Here is a 16186-nt window from a genome sequence, read left to right as displayed (position 1 = left end):
CCAACTCTCACATCCATACATGAGCACTGGAAAAACATGACCAAAAAAAATATTTTTGGTTTACAACGGTATATATTCAGTCCTCATTTTTCTTGAACTTCAGGTATTTCATATGTTTGTCTATAGGATAACTATACTTGGATACTTGTACTTCAAACTGGGGTATTTTTTCCTTTCTCTTCTTACTCATAGCTGCCTTAAGGACATCCACAAACCTCCTATTTTAAGTTCTGTACCCTAGAAACTTTAGAATCCTCTTCTTCTCTCCTATCATTATATCTGCCATAGATCCTGTTGTTGCTACCTGAAATCCTTTTCTTTTCTCTCCTCATTGCCAGAAGATTGCTTGTGGCCTGGGTTATGTTTTTCCTGAACAGATTGCAACCCAGGCTCTACTTTAAAACCACCTGGGAGTTTCAAAGGTTGAGGATGAAGGGATCAAGGCCTCCATAGAGATTCTGGGTCTTGGTCTGCTGTGGGGCCAGACCTTTTCATTTAAAAAATCTTTCTCATGCAGCAGTAATAGGCAGCAAAGGCTGAGAACTGGCTTGAGAGCTCTAAGAGGGACTGAGAATGGTGAGGAGCTATATATAGCATTTAACTCATCCTTTAAAAATCAACGTAAATGTCACTTTTGTTGGCATGGTTACTTTCCTGACTTTGTATATTTACCTGTTAAAGTACTTATCACATTAAAAAAATTTTTTTTTAATTAGAGGGTAATTTCTTTACAATGTTGTGAATTTCTGCTATACAACAATGCAAGTCAGTCATCATTTTATATTTATATGTATGTATATATCCCTTTCCTCTTGAGCCTTCCTCCCACCTCTCATCCTACCCCCCAAATTTTATTTAAATCATTTCTCATGGGCCCATTTTTCTCATAACTAGGATTTTCTTGAGGTCTGTGATTATGCCCAAAGGTAAATTATTGTTTCTTACACTATTCACAGCACTTCTGATACCAAATATGTAGGTTTTTCCCTCACATTAAATAGTTCTCCAATTCTCCAGACAGCAACTGAGTATTCTACACTTTAACTTAATTATTACTATTAATACCTGGATTTAGTGCAGACCCCATAGATTAAGGACTCAGTCCCACAAGACTCCTCTCAACTTCAGACCAATCCCAAGTCTTAGGTTGTGACCTGTACTTGAAGCCAGTTGGCAATAAATTGAGGCTTCTTACAACTCCCTCCTCAGGTGTATAATTTGCTATAAAGGCTCACGGAATTCAGGAAAGCTCATTACTTACTTTTACCCATTGACTAAACAATGAAAACAGTGACAGATTTTATCTTCTTTGGCTTCAAAGTTACTGTGGACTGCCACCATGAACTTAAAAGATGCTTGGTCCTTGGAAGAAAAGCTATGACAAATCTAGTCAGCGTATTAAAAAGCAGAGACATCACTTTGCCAACAAAGGTTTGTCTAGTCAAAGCTATGGTTTTCCCAGTGTGAGAGTTGGACCATAAAGAAGGCTGAGCACCGAAAAATTGATACTTTTGAACTGTGGTGTTGGAAAAGACTCTTGAGAGTCCCTTGGACTGAAAGGAGATCCAACCAGTCAATCCTAAAGGAAATTAACCGTAAATATTCATTGGAAATACTGGTGCTGAAGCTCCAATACTTTGGTTACCTGATACAAAGAACTGACTCATTGGAAAAGACCCTGGTGCTGGGAAAGATAGAAGGCAGGAGGAGAAAGGGATGACAGAGGATGAGATGGTTGGATGGCATCACCGACTTGATGGACCATGAGTTTGAGCAAACTGTGGGATATAGTGAAGGACAGGGAAACCTGACATGCTGCAGTCCATGGGGTCACAAAGAGTTGGACACGGCTGAGCGACTGAACAACAAAATTCTGGAAGCCGTTCCATATGCTATTAAGAGGTTCCAGGGAAACTGAGACTCCATTGTTTCCTGGGTTAAATTTGTGGTTAAACACACTTTTATACTGGCTTTTGATGACTGACTTTTGATTGTATCCTGGACCTTTGTGATATTTTGTTAGGAGACTCTGGATCCTATTTAAATCTTTTATAGGTGAGGGAGATTAAGAATTGCTTCTAGTTATAAAATAAATCTTGGGGATGTAATATATAGTATAGGGAATGTAGTCAAATATTGTAATAACTTTGTATGGTGACAGGTGGTAACTAGACTTATGGTAGTGACCATTTTGTAATGTTTAAAAATATTAAATCACTATGTTGTACACCTAAAATTAATATAGTAATGTAAGTCAGTTACCCTTCAATAAAAAAAGAAAAGTCTTCTGTTTTAGTAGCAGTTGCCCTAAAAAGTTTCATGCATAGGGCCCAGTCTACTTTCTTTTATTTTTGGTAGCAGCTTTATTGAGCTATCATTCACATTTCATACGTTCGCCCATTTAAGGTATAATTTTTTTAGTATGTTTGGTATATTTTAGTTGTTGTTTAGTTGCTATAGTTGTGCCAGATTTTTTTGCAGTCCCATGGACTATATCCCGCCAGGTTCCTCTGTCCATGGGATTCCCCAGGCAAGAATACCGGAGTGGTTTGCCATTTCCTTCTCCAGGGGATTTCCTGACCCAGGGATCAAACCTGGATCTCCTGCATTGGTAGGCAGATTCTTTAGCACTGAGGCACCAGCGAAGTCCTGTGCAACCCTTATTACAGACAACTTTAGAATGTTTTCAAGAAACTGTGCACTCCCTACCTGTCACTTCCAACTCCCACTTGTCATCCTGTCAGTTTAGTTCAGTTGCTCAGTTTTGTCCGACTCTTTGCGACCCCATGGACTGCAGCACTCCAGGTTTCCCTGTCCATCACCAATGCCTGGAACTTGCTCAAACTCATGTCCATCAAGTCGGTGATGCCATCCAACCATCTCATCTTCTGTTGTCCCCTTCTCTTCTTGCTTTCAATCTTTCCCAGCATCAGGGTCTTTTCCAATGAGTCGGTTCTTTGTATCAGGTGGCCAAAGTATTGGAGCTTCAGCATCAGTCCTTCCAATGAATATTCAGGACTGATTTCCTTTAGGATGGACTGGTTGGATCTCCTTGCAGTCCAAGGGACTCTCAAGAGTCTTCTCTAACACCACAGTTCAAAAGCATCAATTCTTTGGTGCTCAGATTTCTTTATGGTCCAACTCTCACATCCACACGTGACTACTGGAGAAACCATAGCTTTGACTAGATAGACCTTTGTCAGCAAAGTTATGTTTCTACTTTTTAATATGCTGTCTAGGTTGGTTATAGCTTTTCTTCCAAGGAGCAAGCATGTTTTAATTTCGTGCCTGCAGTCACCATCAGCAGTGATTTTCGAGCCCAAGAAAATAAGGTCTTTCACTGTTTCCATTGTTTCCCCATGTGTTTCCCATGAAGTGATAGGACCGGATGCCATGATCTTAGTTGTTTGAATGTTGAGTTTTAAGCCAACTTTTTCACTCTCCTCTTTCACTTTCATCAAGAGGCTCTTTAGTTCTTCTTCGCTTTCTACCATAAGGGTGGTGTCATCTGCATATCTGAGGTTATTGATATTTCTCCCGGCTGTCTTGATTCCAGCTCCTGCTTCATCCAGCCTGGCATTTTGCATGATGTAATAAGCAGGATGACGACATACAGCCTTGACGTACTCCTTCCCCAATTTGAAACCAGTCCGTTGTTCCATGTCTGGTTCTAGCTGTTGCTACTTGACCTGCATACAGATTTCTCAGGAGGCAAGTCAGGTGGTCTGGTATTCCCATCTCTTTCAGAATTTTCCACAGTTTATTGTGACCCACACAGTCAAAGGCTTTGGCGTAGTCAATAAAGCAGAAATAGATGTTTTTCTGGAACTCTCTTGCTTTTTCGATGATCCAGCGGATGTTGGCAATTTGATCTCTGGTTCCTCTGCCTTTTCTAAAACCAGCTTGTACATCTGGAAGTTCTCAGTTCATGTACTGTTGAAGCCTCGCTTGGAGAATTTTGAGCATTACTTTGCTAACATGTGACATGAGTGCAATTGTGTGGTAGTTTGAACATTCTTTGGCATTGCCTTTCTTTGGGATTGGAATGAAAACTGACCTTTTCCAGTCCTGTGGCCACTGCTGAGTTTTCCAGATTTGCTGGCATATTGAGTGCAGCACTTTCACCGCATCATCTTTTAAGATTTGAAATGCTGGAATTCTATCACCTCCATTAGCTTCGTTGGTAGTGATGCTTCCTGTGGCCCACTTGACTTTGCATTCCAGGATGTCTGGCTCTAGGTGAGTGATCACATCATCATGATTATCTGGGTCATGAAGATCTTTTCTGTATAATTGTTCTGTGTATTCTTGCCATCTCTTCTTAATATCTTCTGCTTCTGTTAGGTCCATACTGTTTCTGTGTTTATTGTGCCCATCTTTGCATGAAATGTTCCCTTGATATGTCTAATTTTCTTGAAGAGATCTCTAGTCTTTCCCATTCTATTGTTTTCCTCTATTTCGTTGCACTGATCACTGGGAAAGGCTTTCTTATATCTCCTTGCTATTCTGTGGAACTCTGCATTCAGATGTGTATATCTTTCTTTTCTCCTTTGACTTTAGCTTCTCTTCTTTTCTTAGCTATTTGTAAAGCCTCCTCAGACAACCGTTTTGCCCTTTTGCATTTCTTTTTCTGGGGATGGTCTTGATCACCGCCTCCTGTTGTACAGTGTCACGAACGTCCATCCATAGTTCTTCAGGCACTCCGTCTATCAAATCTAATCCCTGTCCCTTGGCAACTGCTAATGTGTTTTCTCTCTCTACAGATTTGCTTGTTCTGGACATTTCATATGAATGTAATCATACAACATGTAGTCCTTTGTTACTGGTTTCTTTCACTTTGCATGTTTTCATGGTTCTTCAATGTCGTAGAATGTATCAGTATTTTATTTCTTTTTCTTGCTGGATAATATTGTTTTGTGTGTAGACCACATTTATATATTAATCAGTTGATGGGTGTTTGGGTATTTGTACATTTTGACTATTACGACTAATGCTGCTATAAACATCTGTGTACAAATTTTTGGGTGCGCATGTTTCATTTCTCTTGGATATACACCTGTGGGTGGCATTGCTGGGTCATATAACTCTAGAACTGTAGGTCTGATATCTTGAGCAACTGCTAGACTGTTTTCCAAAATGGCTACTCTGTTTTGCATTTCTGTTAGCAATGTATGAAGGTTCCAATTTTTCTACCTCCTTGCCAAAACTTGTTATTGTCTGACCTTCATGTTCTAGCTATCCTAATATGTGTGAAGTAATATCTCATTGTGGTTTTGATTGCATTTCCCTGATGGTTAAAGATGTTGAGCAACTTTTCATGGGCTTTTTGGCTATTTGTGTATCTTTGGAGAAATCTGTGTTCTTTGTCCATTTTCAGATTGAGTTATTTGTCTTTCTGTTTCTGAGTTGTAAGGTTTCTTTATATATTCTGGATACTAGACCCTTATCAGATATGATTAACAGATATAAATCTCCCATTCTGTAGGTGTCTTCACTTTCTTGATGGTATAAAGTTTTAAAATTTTGATTAAGTCCAATTTGTCTTTTTTTCTTTTGTTGCTTGTGTTTTGTGTTTCATATTTAAGAAACTGGTGCCTGTTCAAAGTCATGAAAATCTCCTATGTTTTCTTCCAGGAGTTTCATAGTTTCAGCTCTTACATTTAGATCTTTAATTCATCTTTGTGAATTTTGTATGAGGTATGAGATAGGGGTCCAATCTCATTTTTTGCTTATAGATATTCAGTTGTCTTAGCACCATATGTTGTAAAAATACTCTTTTACTCTTTGATTTGTCTTGACACCATTGTCTGATTGGAATTTTGATAGAGATTGCATTGAACAGTTTGGGGAATATTGGCATCTTAATTCTTATTAGTCTTCTAACTCATGAGTGTGTAATGACTTTTCACTCATTTAGATCATCATTAATTTACTTCAAAAGCGTTTTCTGTTTTTCAGTGTACAAATTTTGCATTTTTTTTGTTAAATATTTTTCTTTTGTTTGTTTCATTTATTTTAAACTAAGGAGCATCTTAGATTAGTCATTATATAATGTATTTTTATCCACTTTCCAGTTTTTCTTTTTTTTTTTAATTTTTGTTTTGTTTTGGAGTATAGTCAATTAACAGTGTTGTGATAGTTTCAGGTGGACAACAAGGGGATTCAACCATACGTGTACGTGTATCCGTTCTCCCCCAAACCCCCTCCCATCCAGGATGCCACATATCTCTGAGCAGAGTTCCATGTGTGTATTTCTTAATGTTTCATTCTTTTGGTGCTATTGTGAGTGGAATTCTTTTGTTAATTTTGTTTTTGGATTGTCAATGATAATATATAGAAATATAATTGAATTCTTCATATTAGTCAAGTATCTTAAAATCATACCGAACTCATGTAACAGTTCTGATAGTTTTTTAGTGTTTTATTAGAATTTTATATATACGATATATACTCTCTGAAGAGAGGTAGTTTTACTTCTTCCTTCCAATCTGGATTGCTTTCTTTTTCTTTCCTAATTGCCCTGGCTAAAATTTCCTGTATAATACTATTAGAAATGGTGAGAGTGTACATCTTGTCTTGGTCCTGATCTTAGAGGGAATTGTTAAATGTGAAGTTATCTGTGGGTTTTCTTAGTTGTCGTTTTTCAAGTTGATGATGTCCTCTTCTATTTCTAGTGTATTCATTGTGTTTATTGTGAAAGAGTGTTGTGGTGGTGGTTTAGTCACTAAGGTGGGTCCGACTGCATGACAGGCTCCTCTGTCCATAGGATTCTTCAGGCAAGAATACTGAAGTGAGTTGCCATTTCCTTCTCCAGGGGATCTTCCCGACCCAGGAATCGAACCTGGGTCTCCTGCACTGCAGGCAGACTGAGCTATGAGGGAAGCCCGAAAGAGTGTTGGATTTTGTCAAATGCTTCTTCAGCGCCTATTAAGATTTATCAGGTGGTTTTTGGTCTTTTATTCTATTAATAATGGTGTGTGACATTAATCTATTTTCATATGTTAAGTCAGCTTTACACACATGGGATATACCACATTTGGTCATGGTGTGTGATCCTTTATATGTGTTGCTGGATTGATTTGCTGCTATTTTGTTGGAGATTTTTGCATTTATATAGTGAATATTTGTTTATAGTTTTCTTGTATTGTTTTCGTCTGGTTTTGGAATCAGGGAAAACTGGCTTCACAGAATGAGTTGGAAAGTATTCCTATCTTTTCTGTATTTTGGAAGAATTTATGGGTTGGTGTTCATTCTTAATGTTTCATAGCATTCACCAGTGAAGCCATCTGGTCCTGGACTTTGGGGGAAGTTTTGTTTGCTAATTCAATTTCTTTACTTGTTATAGCTTTATTCAGATTACTTCTTTGTGAGTTGATTTTAGTACTCTGTGTTTTCTAGGAATTTGTCCATTTCATGTAGGTTTTGTAATTTGTTAGATTATAGTTTTTTATAGCATTCCCTATAGCCCTTTATAATCATTAATGTAAAGTCAGTAGTTATTTACTGATTTTAGTTTTGGGTCTTCTCTCTTTTGTTCTTGTTCAGTCTAGCTAAGTGATTGTCAATTCTTCTGATCTTTTCGAAGAATCAACCTTTTATTTTGTTGATTTTCTGTATTCTTTTATTCTCTTCTGTATTTATTTCACTAATTATTTCCTTCTGGCTTTGGGTTTAGTTTGTTCTTCTTTTACTAATTTCTTGAAGTGGACAGTTAGGTTGTTGATTTGAAATCTTTTTAATTTTTAAAATTTAAAAGTTGAAAATTGAGATATAATTTACATAACATTGTATAAGTTTAAGATGTATAACATGCTAACTTGAGATCTTTTTTTATGCCATAAGTTTATTTACAAAGATAACAAGGCTGCTGAGTTCAAATGTTTGATCCTTTTTTCAGAGATTGCACCGCTTAAAATGATCCTCTTCATATCTGTCTCATGGATAATTTTTTAAGCAATTAATGTCTTACTATAAAGAAAAGTGCAGCAAATCCAGTCCCAGAGCACAAAATCATGCTAGTAACTTACACTTGTTTTCCACTGAAAATGGTATATTCTTCCCTGGACTTTCCTCCTAGTGGCTCCTACAGACCACAAAGATCGTGAACCTCTGGACGCTGTGTCCCATCATAGTGCCAAAGGCGCAGAGACTGAAGGCACAAGAAATGGCAGCAGGGTACCATGCGCTCCTTTCCTCACGACCTTGTTCCCCTGAGTTGAGTTTTTTTTTTAACTAGAAGTATTTACAGCTATAAATTTTCTCATAGTGTGGCTCTTGCTGCTTTTGTTACATACCATAGGTTTTGTGTTTTTATCTTAAAGTATTTTCTAACTTCCCTTATGATTTCTTCTTTGGCTTATTGGTTATTTAGGGGAGTAGTGTTTATTTTCACATCTTTGTGTGAATTTCCTAAGCTTTTTTTCTGCTATTGTTTTCCAGTTTCATTCCATTATCTTTGGAGAATATACTTTGTATGATTCCAGTCCTTTAAATTTACCAAGACTTCTTTTATGGCCTGTTTTAGAGAATGTTAACATGTGCACTTGAAAACAAAATATATTCTGCCATTGTTGTTTGGACTGTTTTATAGATGTTTGCTATATCTAGTTGACTTGAGTGTTGTTCAGGTCTTCTGGTTCCTTGTAAATCCTTTGTCTGGTTATGTTATCCATATTGAAAGTAGAGTATTGAAGTCTCTAACTATTATTATTGAATTATCTATTTCTTCTTTCAATTCTATCAGTTTGTAGTTGTTGCTTCTTATATTTGGGGTTTTTGTTAGGTGCATATGTGTTTACATATGTACCTAATATGTTGACATACTTTCTACAAGTATGTCTTATAGAAAGCATATATTTGGATTTTTTTAAATTGTTTTTTATTTCTGTTTTGATCCATTCTGCCAATCCTCACCTCTTGAGTGTTGAATCCATTTACATTTAATGTGATTACTGGTATATTAGGATTTATTGGGTTGACCAAAAAGTTCATTCAGGTTTCCTGGTAACATCTTATGGAAAAATCCAGTGAACTTTTTGGTCAACTGAATGTGCTGTACTTGGTTGCTGAGTCATGCCGGACTCTCTGTGACCCCGTGGATGATAGCCCGCCAGTCTTCTCTGTCCATGGGGATACTCCAGGCAAGAATACTGGAGTGGGTTGCAATGCCCTCTTCCAGGGCATCTTCCCAACCCAGGGATCGCAGCCAGGTCACCCACATTGCAGGTGGATTCTTTACTGTCTGAGCCACCAGGGAAGCCCTGGCCAATCGAATATGTCTCCCATTTTGCTATTTGTTTTCTATATGTCTTAACGTTTTTTTAGTTTCTCTATTCCTCCTATTCCTATACAAGAAATAAAGGGAGCCCTTAGTGCTGAAATGAAAAGACACTAGACAGTAACCCAAATCCACACGAAGAAATAAGCACTAATAAAGGTAACTGCACAGATTAATACAAGAGACGGTGAACATGTTTTTGCTTGTAACTTGTTTCTATATGAAAGAAGACAGCTGCATAAAGCAATAACTATAAAACTGTTGACAGGATTAAATTTTTTTGTATTAAAATTTTCCAGTATATGTTTACATTAGCTTATTTCTTTTATTATAATATTTTTTATTTTTCTGGAGATTACAGTTAATATCTTAGAGCAATCTACTTTGGATTAATATCAATTTAATTTCAATAGTACACAAAAACTTTGTTTTAATAGAGTTCTGCTCATTTCCTCTTTCTTTGTATTCTTATTGTAAGGTGCATACTTTGTATTACAATTCTGTCAACGGTTTTATAGTTATTGCTTTATGCAGTTGTCTCCTTTTGTATAAAAAATAAGTTACAAGCAAAAATATGTTCACTGTCTTTTGTATTTATCTGTGCAGTTACCTTTATTAGTGCTTATTTCTTCGTGTGGATTTGGGTTACTGTCTAGTCTTTTCATTTCAGCATTAAGGGCTCCCTTTATTTCTTGTATAGGAAGAAATCTACTTTTTTCCTTAAAAAATATTTTTAAGGAAAGGAAGCAGCCCTTCTAGCATTGAATTCTTTCAGTTTTGTTTACTGGGAATGTCTTAGTTTCTCCTTCATTTTTGAAGGATAGTTTTACTGGATATAGAATTTTTGATTGATACTCTTTGTCATTTAGCACTGTGAATATGTCATCTCACTGTCTCTGGCCTCTGGTTTTGACTGAGAAGTCAGCTCATTATCTTACTGAGGATTTTCAATGCAGCAAGTCACTTTTTTCTTGGTATCTTCAATATCATGTTTTTGGCTTCTGACAGTTTGATTATAATGTGTTTAACTATACATCTCTTCGATTTATCCTACTTGATGTTTAGAGATTAATATTTTTGACTGAATTTAGGGTGTTTTCAGCTATTTCTATAAGTCTGATTTTTTCTTTTTGTCTTCTGAGACTTTGGCATATTTTGGTATACTTGATGATATCCCACAGATCTGAGGCTGAATTCATTTTTGTTCATTCTTCTTTCTGTTATTCAGACTGAAGATTGATCTCTCTTTAAGTTTGCAGATTCTTCAGCTAGCTTAAATCTACTGTGGAGCCCCTTTAGTGAAGTTTTCATTTTAATTATTGTACTTTTCAACTCCAGAATGTCTGCTTCTTTTTTTTAAATAATAATTTTTATCTCTATTGATACTATTTGGTGAGAAATCATTTTCATAATTCATTTTAATTCTTTAGACATGCTCTCCTTTAGTTCTTTGAATGTATTTACAATAGCTGATTTAAACTCCTTATCTACTAAATCTAATACCTGGGCTTCCTCGGGGATAGTTTTTATTGGCTGCCATTTTCCCCCTGTGTTTGGGTCATACTCTCTTGTTTTGGTGTGTCCTTCATGGTTTTTGCTGAAAAATGGACATTTTAAATATTGTAATGCAGCTACTCTGGAAATCACCCTCTCTCCCAGGGGTTTGTTGTTTTTGCTGTTTGCTTTTTACTTTTTTGGACTAATTCTGTTAACTCTGTAGCCTTTGTCCTGTGTAACCACTGAAGTCTCTGCTTGGTTTTCTTAGTGGTTAGCAAACGATTGGGCAGATTTCCTTAATGTATTCAACCCATAAGTCCCCAGCCTAGTGGAGGGACCCTGTGTGTGTGTGTGTCTCTCCGTGTGTTATGGCTCCTTTCATGCACCAGCAGTTTACATTGTGCCTTAACCTTTACTTTCTGCTTGTGTAGAACATCAAGATCAGACAGAGGTGAGAGTAGGGCCTTCCTAGGCCTTTCTTGGGTATGTACGTGCCTTCCAGATTCCTAAAAATATGTTGAAGCTTTTCTGAACCTTCTATGTACATCTCTTTCCTCAGTTTTTCCTTTTAAGTTTTTGAATCAATGTATTTGCCCCAGTTGTTGTTGCCACTGCAGACAGCTGTGGCATTAAAAAAATTGTCTCTGATTATTTTAACAAATGCCCTGGGATAGGATTGTTCACATTGAGGGTGCTCGGATTCAGGTCCAGTAAGGATAAGCCCTGAGAATGGAGTTTTTCCAGTGAGCTGCTGGACAAGTTAAGTAGTACAGTTCTTTTTTAAAATAATGTTATTGATTTATTTTTGGCTGTACTGGATCTTTGTTGCTGTGCAGGCTTTTCTCTAGTTGTGGCAGGTGGGCGCTACTTTCTAGTTGTGGTGCTCTGGCATCTCAATGCAGGGGTTTCTCTTGGGTCAAAACAGGCTTTAGAGCACGTGGGCTTCAGTAGTTGCGGCTCCCGGCCTCCAGAGGGCAGGTTCAGCTGTTGTGGCGCTGGCTTAGTTGCCCCACAGCATGTGGGATTTTCCTAGACCAGTGATCGAACCTCTGTCTCCTGCATTGGTAGGCGGATTCCTTACCACTGAGCCACCAGGGAGGCCCTAAGTAGTACAGTACAGTCCCATGGACTATAGCCCGTTCTATACTATACTGTACTATAGTACAGTTCTTTAGAGATGTGGTTTTGAAGGAGCCTGCTAACCTCTTCTGCTCCTTAAGTGGCTTCTGGGCTGCTGTTATTCACAGCTGCCACGTTTACTGGTTGTTGGTTTCCCAGGCTTCCATGGAGCTGGGAAGAGGGAAATAGGGCAAGTTGAAATGCCATAAAGCTTGCTTTGCTTACTGAAAGTCAGCTGCTTTTCATGAATAAATGTTTCTTAAATTGTTGCAAGCTTTTGGTTAGTTTTAAGATCTCTGAAAAAGTTGGTTTTGACCATTTGTGCCAGCGTTCTCATCAATTTTATTGACGATCATGCTTTTAGAGGTCTTTCCTCTGCCATGCTGGATGTGTTACCTTTAGGCTTTTCTTATATTTATGTCATAGAAGTGTTTCATACGTTAGTTTTAGCACATTTTTTAGGTTACTGATAACTTCAAGACATTTTTGTTTTTCCTGTTTGCTTTTATTTTTCTGCACTCTGATTAAGCTGACTACTTGTATTATTTTCTGAATACATGCTCTCCCTTTCTAGTTTGAGGCTTCTTATTATCTTATTTTCTCTGCTCAAAACACTCTTTCTTCCATCACTCCCACAGTGGGAGTTCTGTTTATCTTCTAAGATTCATTTATGAGCCTATGGATGTGATCTTTTCTTGGAAAACTTGTATTTTTTCACATCTTTTGTATGACCTTTTAATTCCATCATATATATATATAGAGAGAATATGCATCCTAATTTCTTGTCTTTTCCACCCTCCTGCTAAATGCTAGTTCTTTGAAGGCAAATGATGAATCATACTCATTTATATGCTCAGTAAATATTTATTTAATTGAAGTGTAAGAGTAAGGTTTTATAGCAAGAATGTTCCACATTTTGAGTATTGTTACTGGGAATTGCATTTTATTCATTTACTATTGAACTCCAGGAAGAGGTCTACTCTGGAAAAATATACCAACCACACCCTATACTATATAATCTTTAGCAAGGTACAGGAACATAAGAGTATAAAGGCAAAATTCAATTTTTCTTATAGAAATTATTTTAATAGTGATTTCTAATCAAAGATTTGATACCCAAATTTTTATGAAGAAGGTCGCAGAATTCCAGCTGTAAGTAACTTTGTGTCAGACACATAATTTCTCTTGACAGAAGTGGGGATTTATTTACATTTGAGAGTGATTGTACTGAAGCAAAACTAAACTGCAGAAAAACACAGGAATTGTAGAGCTACTTGATGCCTTTCACGTACGTCTGTTATTTCTTGGGACCAGATCTAGCTCTCCATTCTTGATCCCATCTTGATGAAGTCATCAGGGACTTGCAGAAAGTGTGCAAAAATGCATGGTATCCGTTTATACAAATAAAGCAGAATGCATACATGGATTTAGAGTTTTCTTCTATCATTCTAATTAGATCTGAGATGACTGAAATAGGATAATTCAAAAGCTAGGTGCATTTTTTAAACCATAGGCTGATGAAAGCCTTATAACACTGCCAGAGTTTTAAATTCACTTCATTTGCATATTCATGTTGTCTGTGTTGCTTTTTGTTTATGCCAAGCCTAGGGAAGCACCATGGAATTGTCATCATAGTTTTAGAGCCAGACCTGGATCCAGCTTGGTTTGCCAGGTATTGATATCTTAAATGAGTTGCTTATTCTTTCTGAGCTTCAGTTTCCTTGTATGTAAAATGATTCTGGGAAAGAAGTGTTAATTTATCTTCTGGTTTGTTGCAGTGAGACTAAGAGAGTACAAAAAAAAGTAAGATTCTGATTTATTCATCAATGAGAGTATGAAATGATAGATGAAATAGACTGATCAATAAAGAAAGTGGATTAGAAGAGCAAGGGCCAGAGGGGGAAAAACAAGAATTGAACTTTGTACTTTAGTCTTTCTGAATATAGTCAAACTGTATTTTCACATTGGAATCAGGAAGAAAGATTGATCAGTATTCTAATTATAGTGTAATTATAGTGAAATGTTAGCTGTCTGGGATTTTAGTGAGAAAAAAATGTTTAGTGGGTTCACGCAACATTTATTGATGTGCAATATGCAGGTAGGATAAAGATGTAGTCAGTATCTTTATAGCTAATTACACTCATAGAATCTAGTTATATTAACTTGTTGGCAATCAAGAATCCATTAACTCATTCAAAAGTCCCTACTTTCAAGAAGTACACAATCTACTGAAAAAAGACGAATTACATAAGAAGAAATAAGATATGGGTAAGTACAAGGGCACTAGGAAGGACACCTGTGTTGTATGAAGCAGAGAGCTGTGAGGAAAGCTTCCTAGAAGGGATAGTCTTGAAACGGAATATTGAAGGACGAGTAGGAGTCGTAAGTGGTGCTTCAGGTTGTTAAGATGATGGCAGCATTGGGTGAGAGAGAGTGTGTGTGTGTGTGTGCATTTGGGGTGTTGATGATGTGGAGTAGTAAAAGCAGAGGCTGAGCGCCAGGTGAGGACTAGATCATGAAGGGCCTTATGTTATGGTGAGGACTTTTTTCTGAAAGAAGTAGAAAGCCATTGAAGAGTTTTAAGCAGGGGAGTGTCATAAGTTTATTTACATTTTAGAGAGATCTCTCCTGAAACAGGATAGTGAATGAACTGACTAAAGGAAGTCAGAGAGTAGTAGTCAGGAGGCTATGGAGTTATCTTTGAGAATAAGATGAGGGTGAGACTTAAAGCCATACCAACAAGGGAAGTACAAGGGAGAAGAAAAGATTCAAGAGCTATAAAGGAGGCAGAATTGATAGGACTTTATCTGCTGTGTATGAAGAGATTAAGGAAGGAGCTACAGAAAGGCTCCCAGATTTTTAGCTTGTGCATTTGGGAGGAAGTGGTTCATTTACCAGTAGAGAAAACTAAAGAGGAGGATTGATTTACTAGAGAAAATATGTTCCATTTTGTGTTCTTTGAATTTGATAGGCCCAGTGGAAAATCCAGATAGAGTTTATCCCTTGGTTTTTGAATGATCAGTTCTTGGGATTTAGCATAAAAGTTTTGGCTGCATATAGATTTGTGAGGCATCAGAAAATAAATAGGGGGCTGCCATAGATGAAGCTGGGTGAGTGTAGGAGTGTGGTTGAGGGAACCCAGTTGTTCTTTGTTGTTCAGTCGCTAAGTTGTGTTCTGACTCTTTGTGACCCTATGGACTGGAGCATGCCAGGCTCCTCTGTCTTCCACTATCTCCTGGAGTTTGCTCAAATTCATGTTCACTGAGTTGGTGATGCATCTCATCCTCTGCTGCTGTCTTCTCCTTCAATCTTTCCAAGCATCAGGGTCTCTTCGCACCAGGTGGCCAAAGTATTGGAGCTTCAGCAGCAGTCCTTCCAATGAATATTCAGGGTTGATTTCCTTTAGGATTTACTGGTTTGCTCTCCTTGCAGTTCAGGGCACTCTGAAGAGTCTTCTCCAGCACTTCTCCGGTTTGAAAGCATCAGCTCTTTGGTGCTTGGCCTTCTTTGTGGTCCAACTCTCACGTCTGTATATGACTACTGGAAAAACCAATGGTGGTGGTGGTTTAGTCACTAAGTCGTGTCCAACTTTTGCTACCCCATGTACTGTAGCCTGCCAGGCTCCTCTGTCCATGGGGTTCTCCAGGCAGAAATACTGGAGTGGGTTGCCATTTCCTTCTCCAGAGGATCTTCCCTACCCAGGAGTCAAACCTGGGTCTCCTTCATTGCAGGCAGATTCTTTACTGACTGAGCTACAAGGGAAGCCCCAGAAAAACCAATGCCATAAGTTAAATGATGTTTTGTGACTGGTTTAAAAATTTATATACGTAGTTGGGGCTGTTTTTTGAGGCTTTCTATTTTGTTCCATTGATTAATATTAGTATCATAACAGTTAAAATATTTTTGCTACCACCTTAATATCTGTATGGTTCTTTCCAAAGTGTTGGAAAAGTTGTTTTCCCCATCTTCTATGAATTTTGTAGATTCAATTGAAAAAACTCAGTTGGAATAATGACTGGGATTGCAAAATTGTTTCATGACCTCCAGATTACTTTGGTTTTGTTTATTTGTAGTTCCTGGTTTCATTTTTGACATTATTTGTTGAACATTTGCTTTCTTTCAGATGACTCTGTAGGCATTTTAAAGAGATTCAAGAAAGATTTCACTAGTGCTTATTCATCTATAAATTCCTTTATATTTTATTTGATAATAGTGCACCTGCTGCATGAGTGATGAATGGGTTTTAATTTGTGCTCTAAGGGAGCTTATAGTTTAGTGGGGGTAAACTAACCA

General features: G+C 37.4%; 1 protein-coding gene and 1 pseudogene across 3 annotated transcripts in view; one reads left to right on the top strand and one right to left on the bottom strand.

The window, feature by feature from the left end:
* The window catches only part of TPST1 (tyrosylprotein sulfotransferase 1), a 116279-nt gene that overhangs the window by 12530 nt on the left and 87563 nt on the right, over positions 1-16186 (top strand). The window lies entirely within an intron of this gene.
* LOC113883371 lies at positions 7925-9122 on the bottom strand (annotated as a pseudogene).

Source organism: Bos indicus x Bos taurus, chromosome 25 (assembly GCF_003369695.1).
Source record: "Bos indicus x Bos taurus breed Angus x Brahman F1 hybrid chromosome 25, Bos_hybrid_MaternalHap_v2.0, whole genome shotgun sequence".
Classification (NCBI taxonomy): domain Eukaryota; kingdom Metazoa; phylum Chordata; class Mammalia; order Artiodactyla; family Bovidae; genus Bos; species Bos indicus x Bos taurus.
This window is presented reverse-complemented; position numbering and strand designations above follow the sequence as displayed.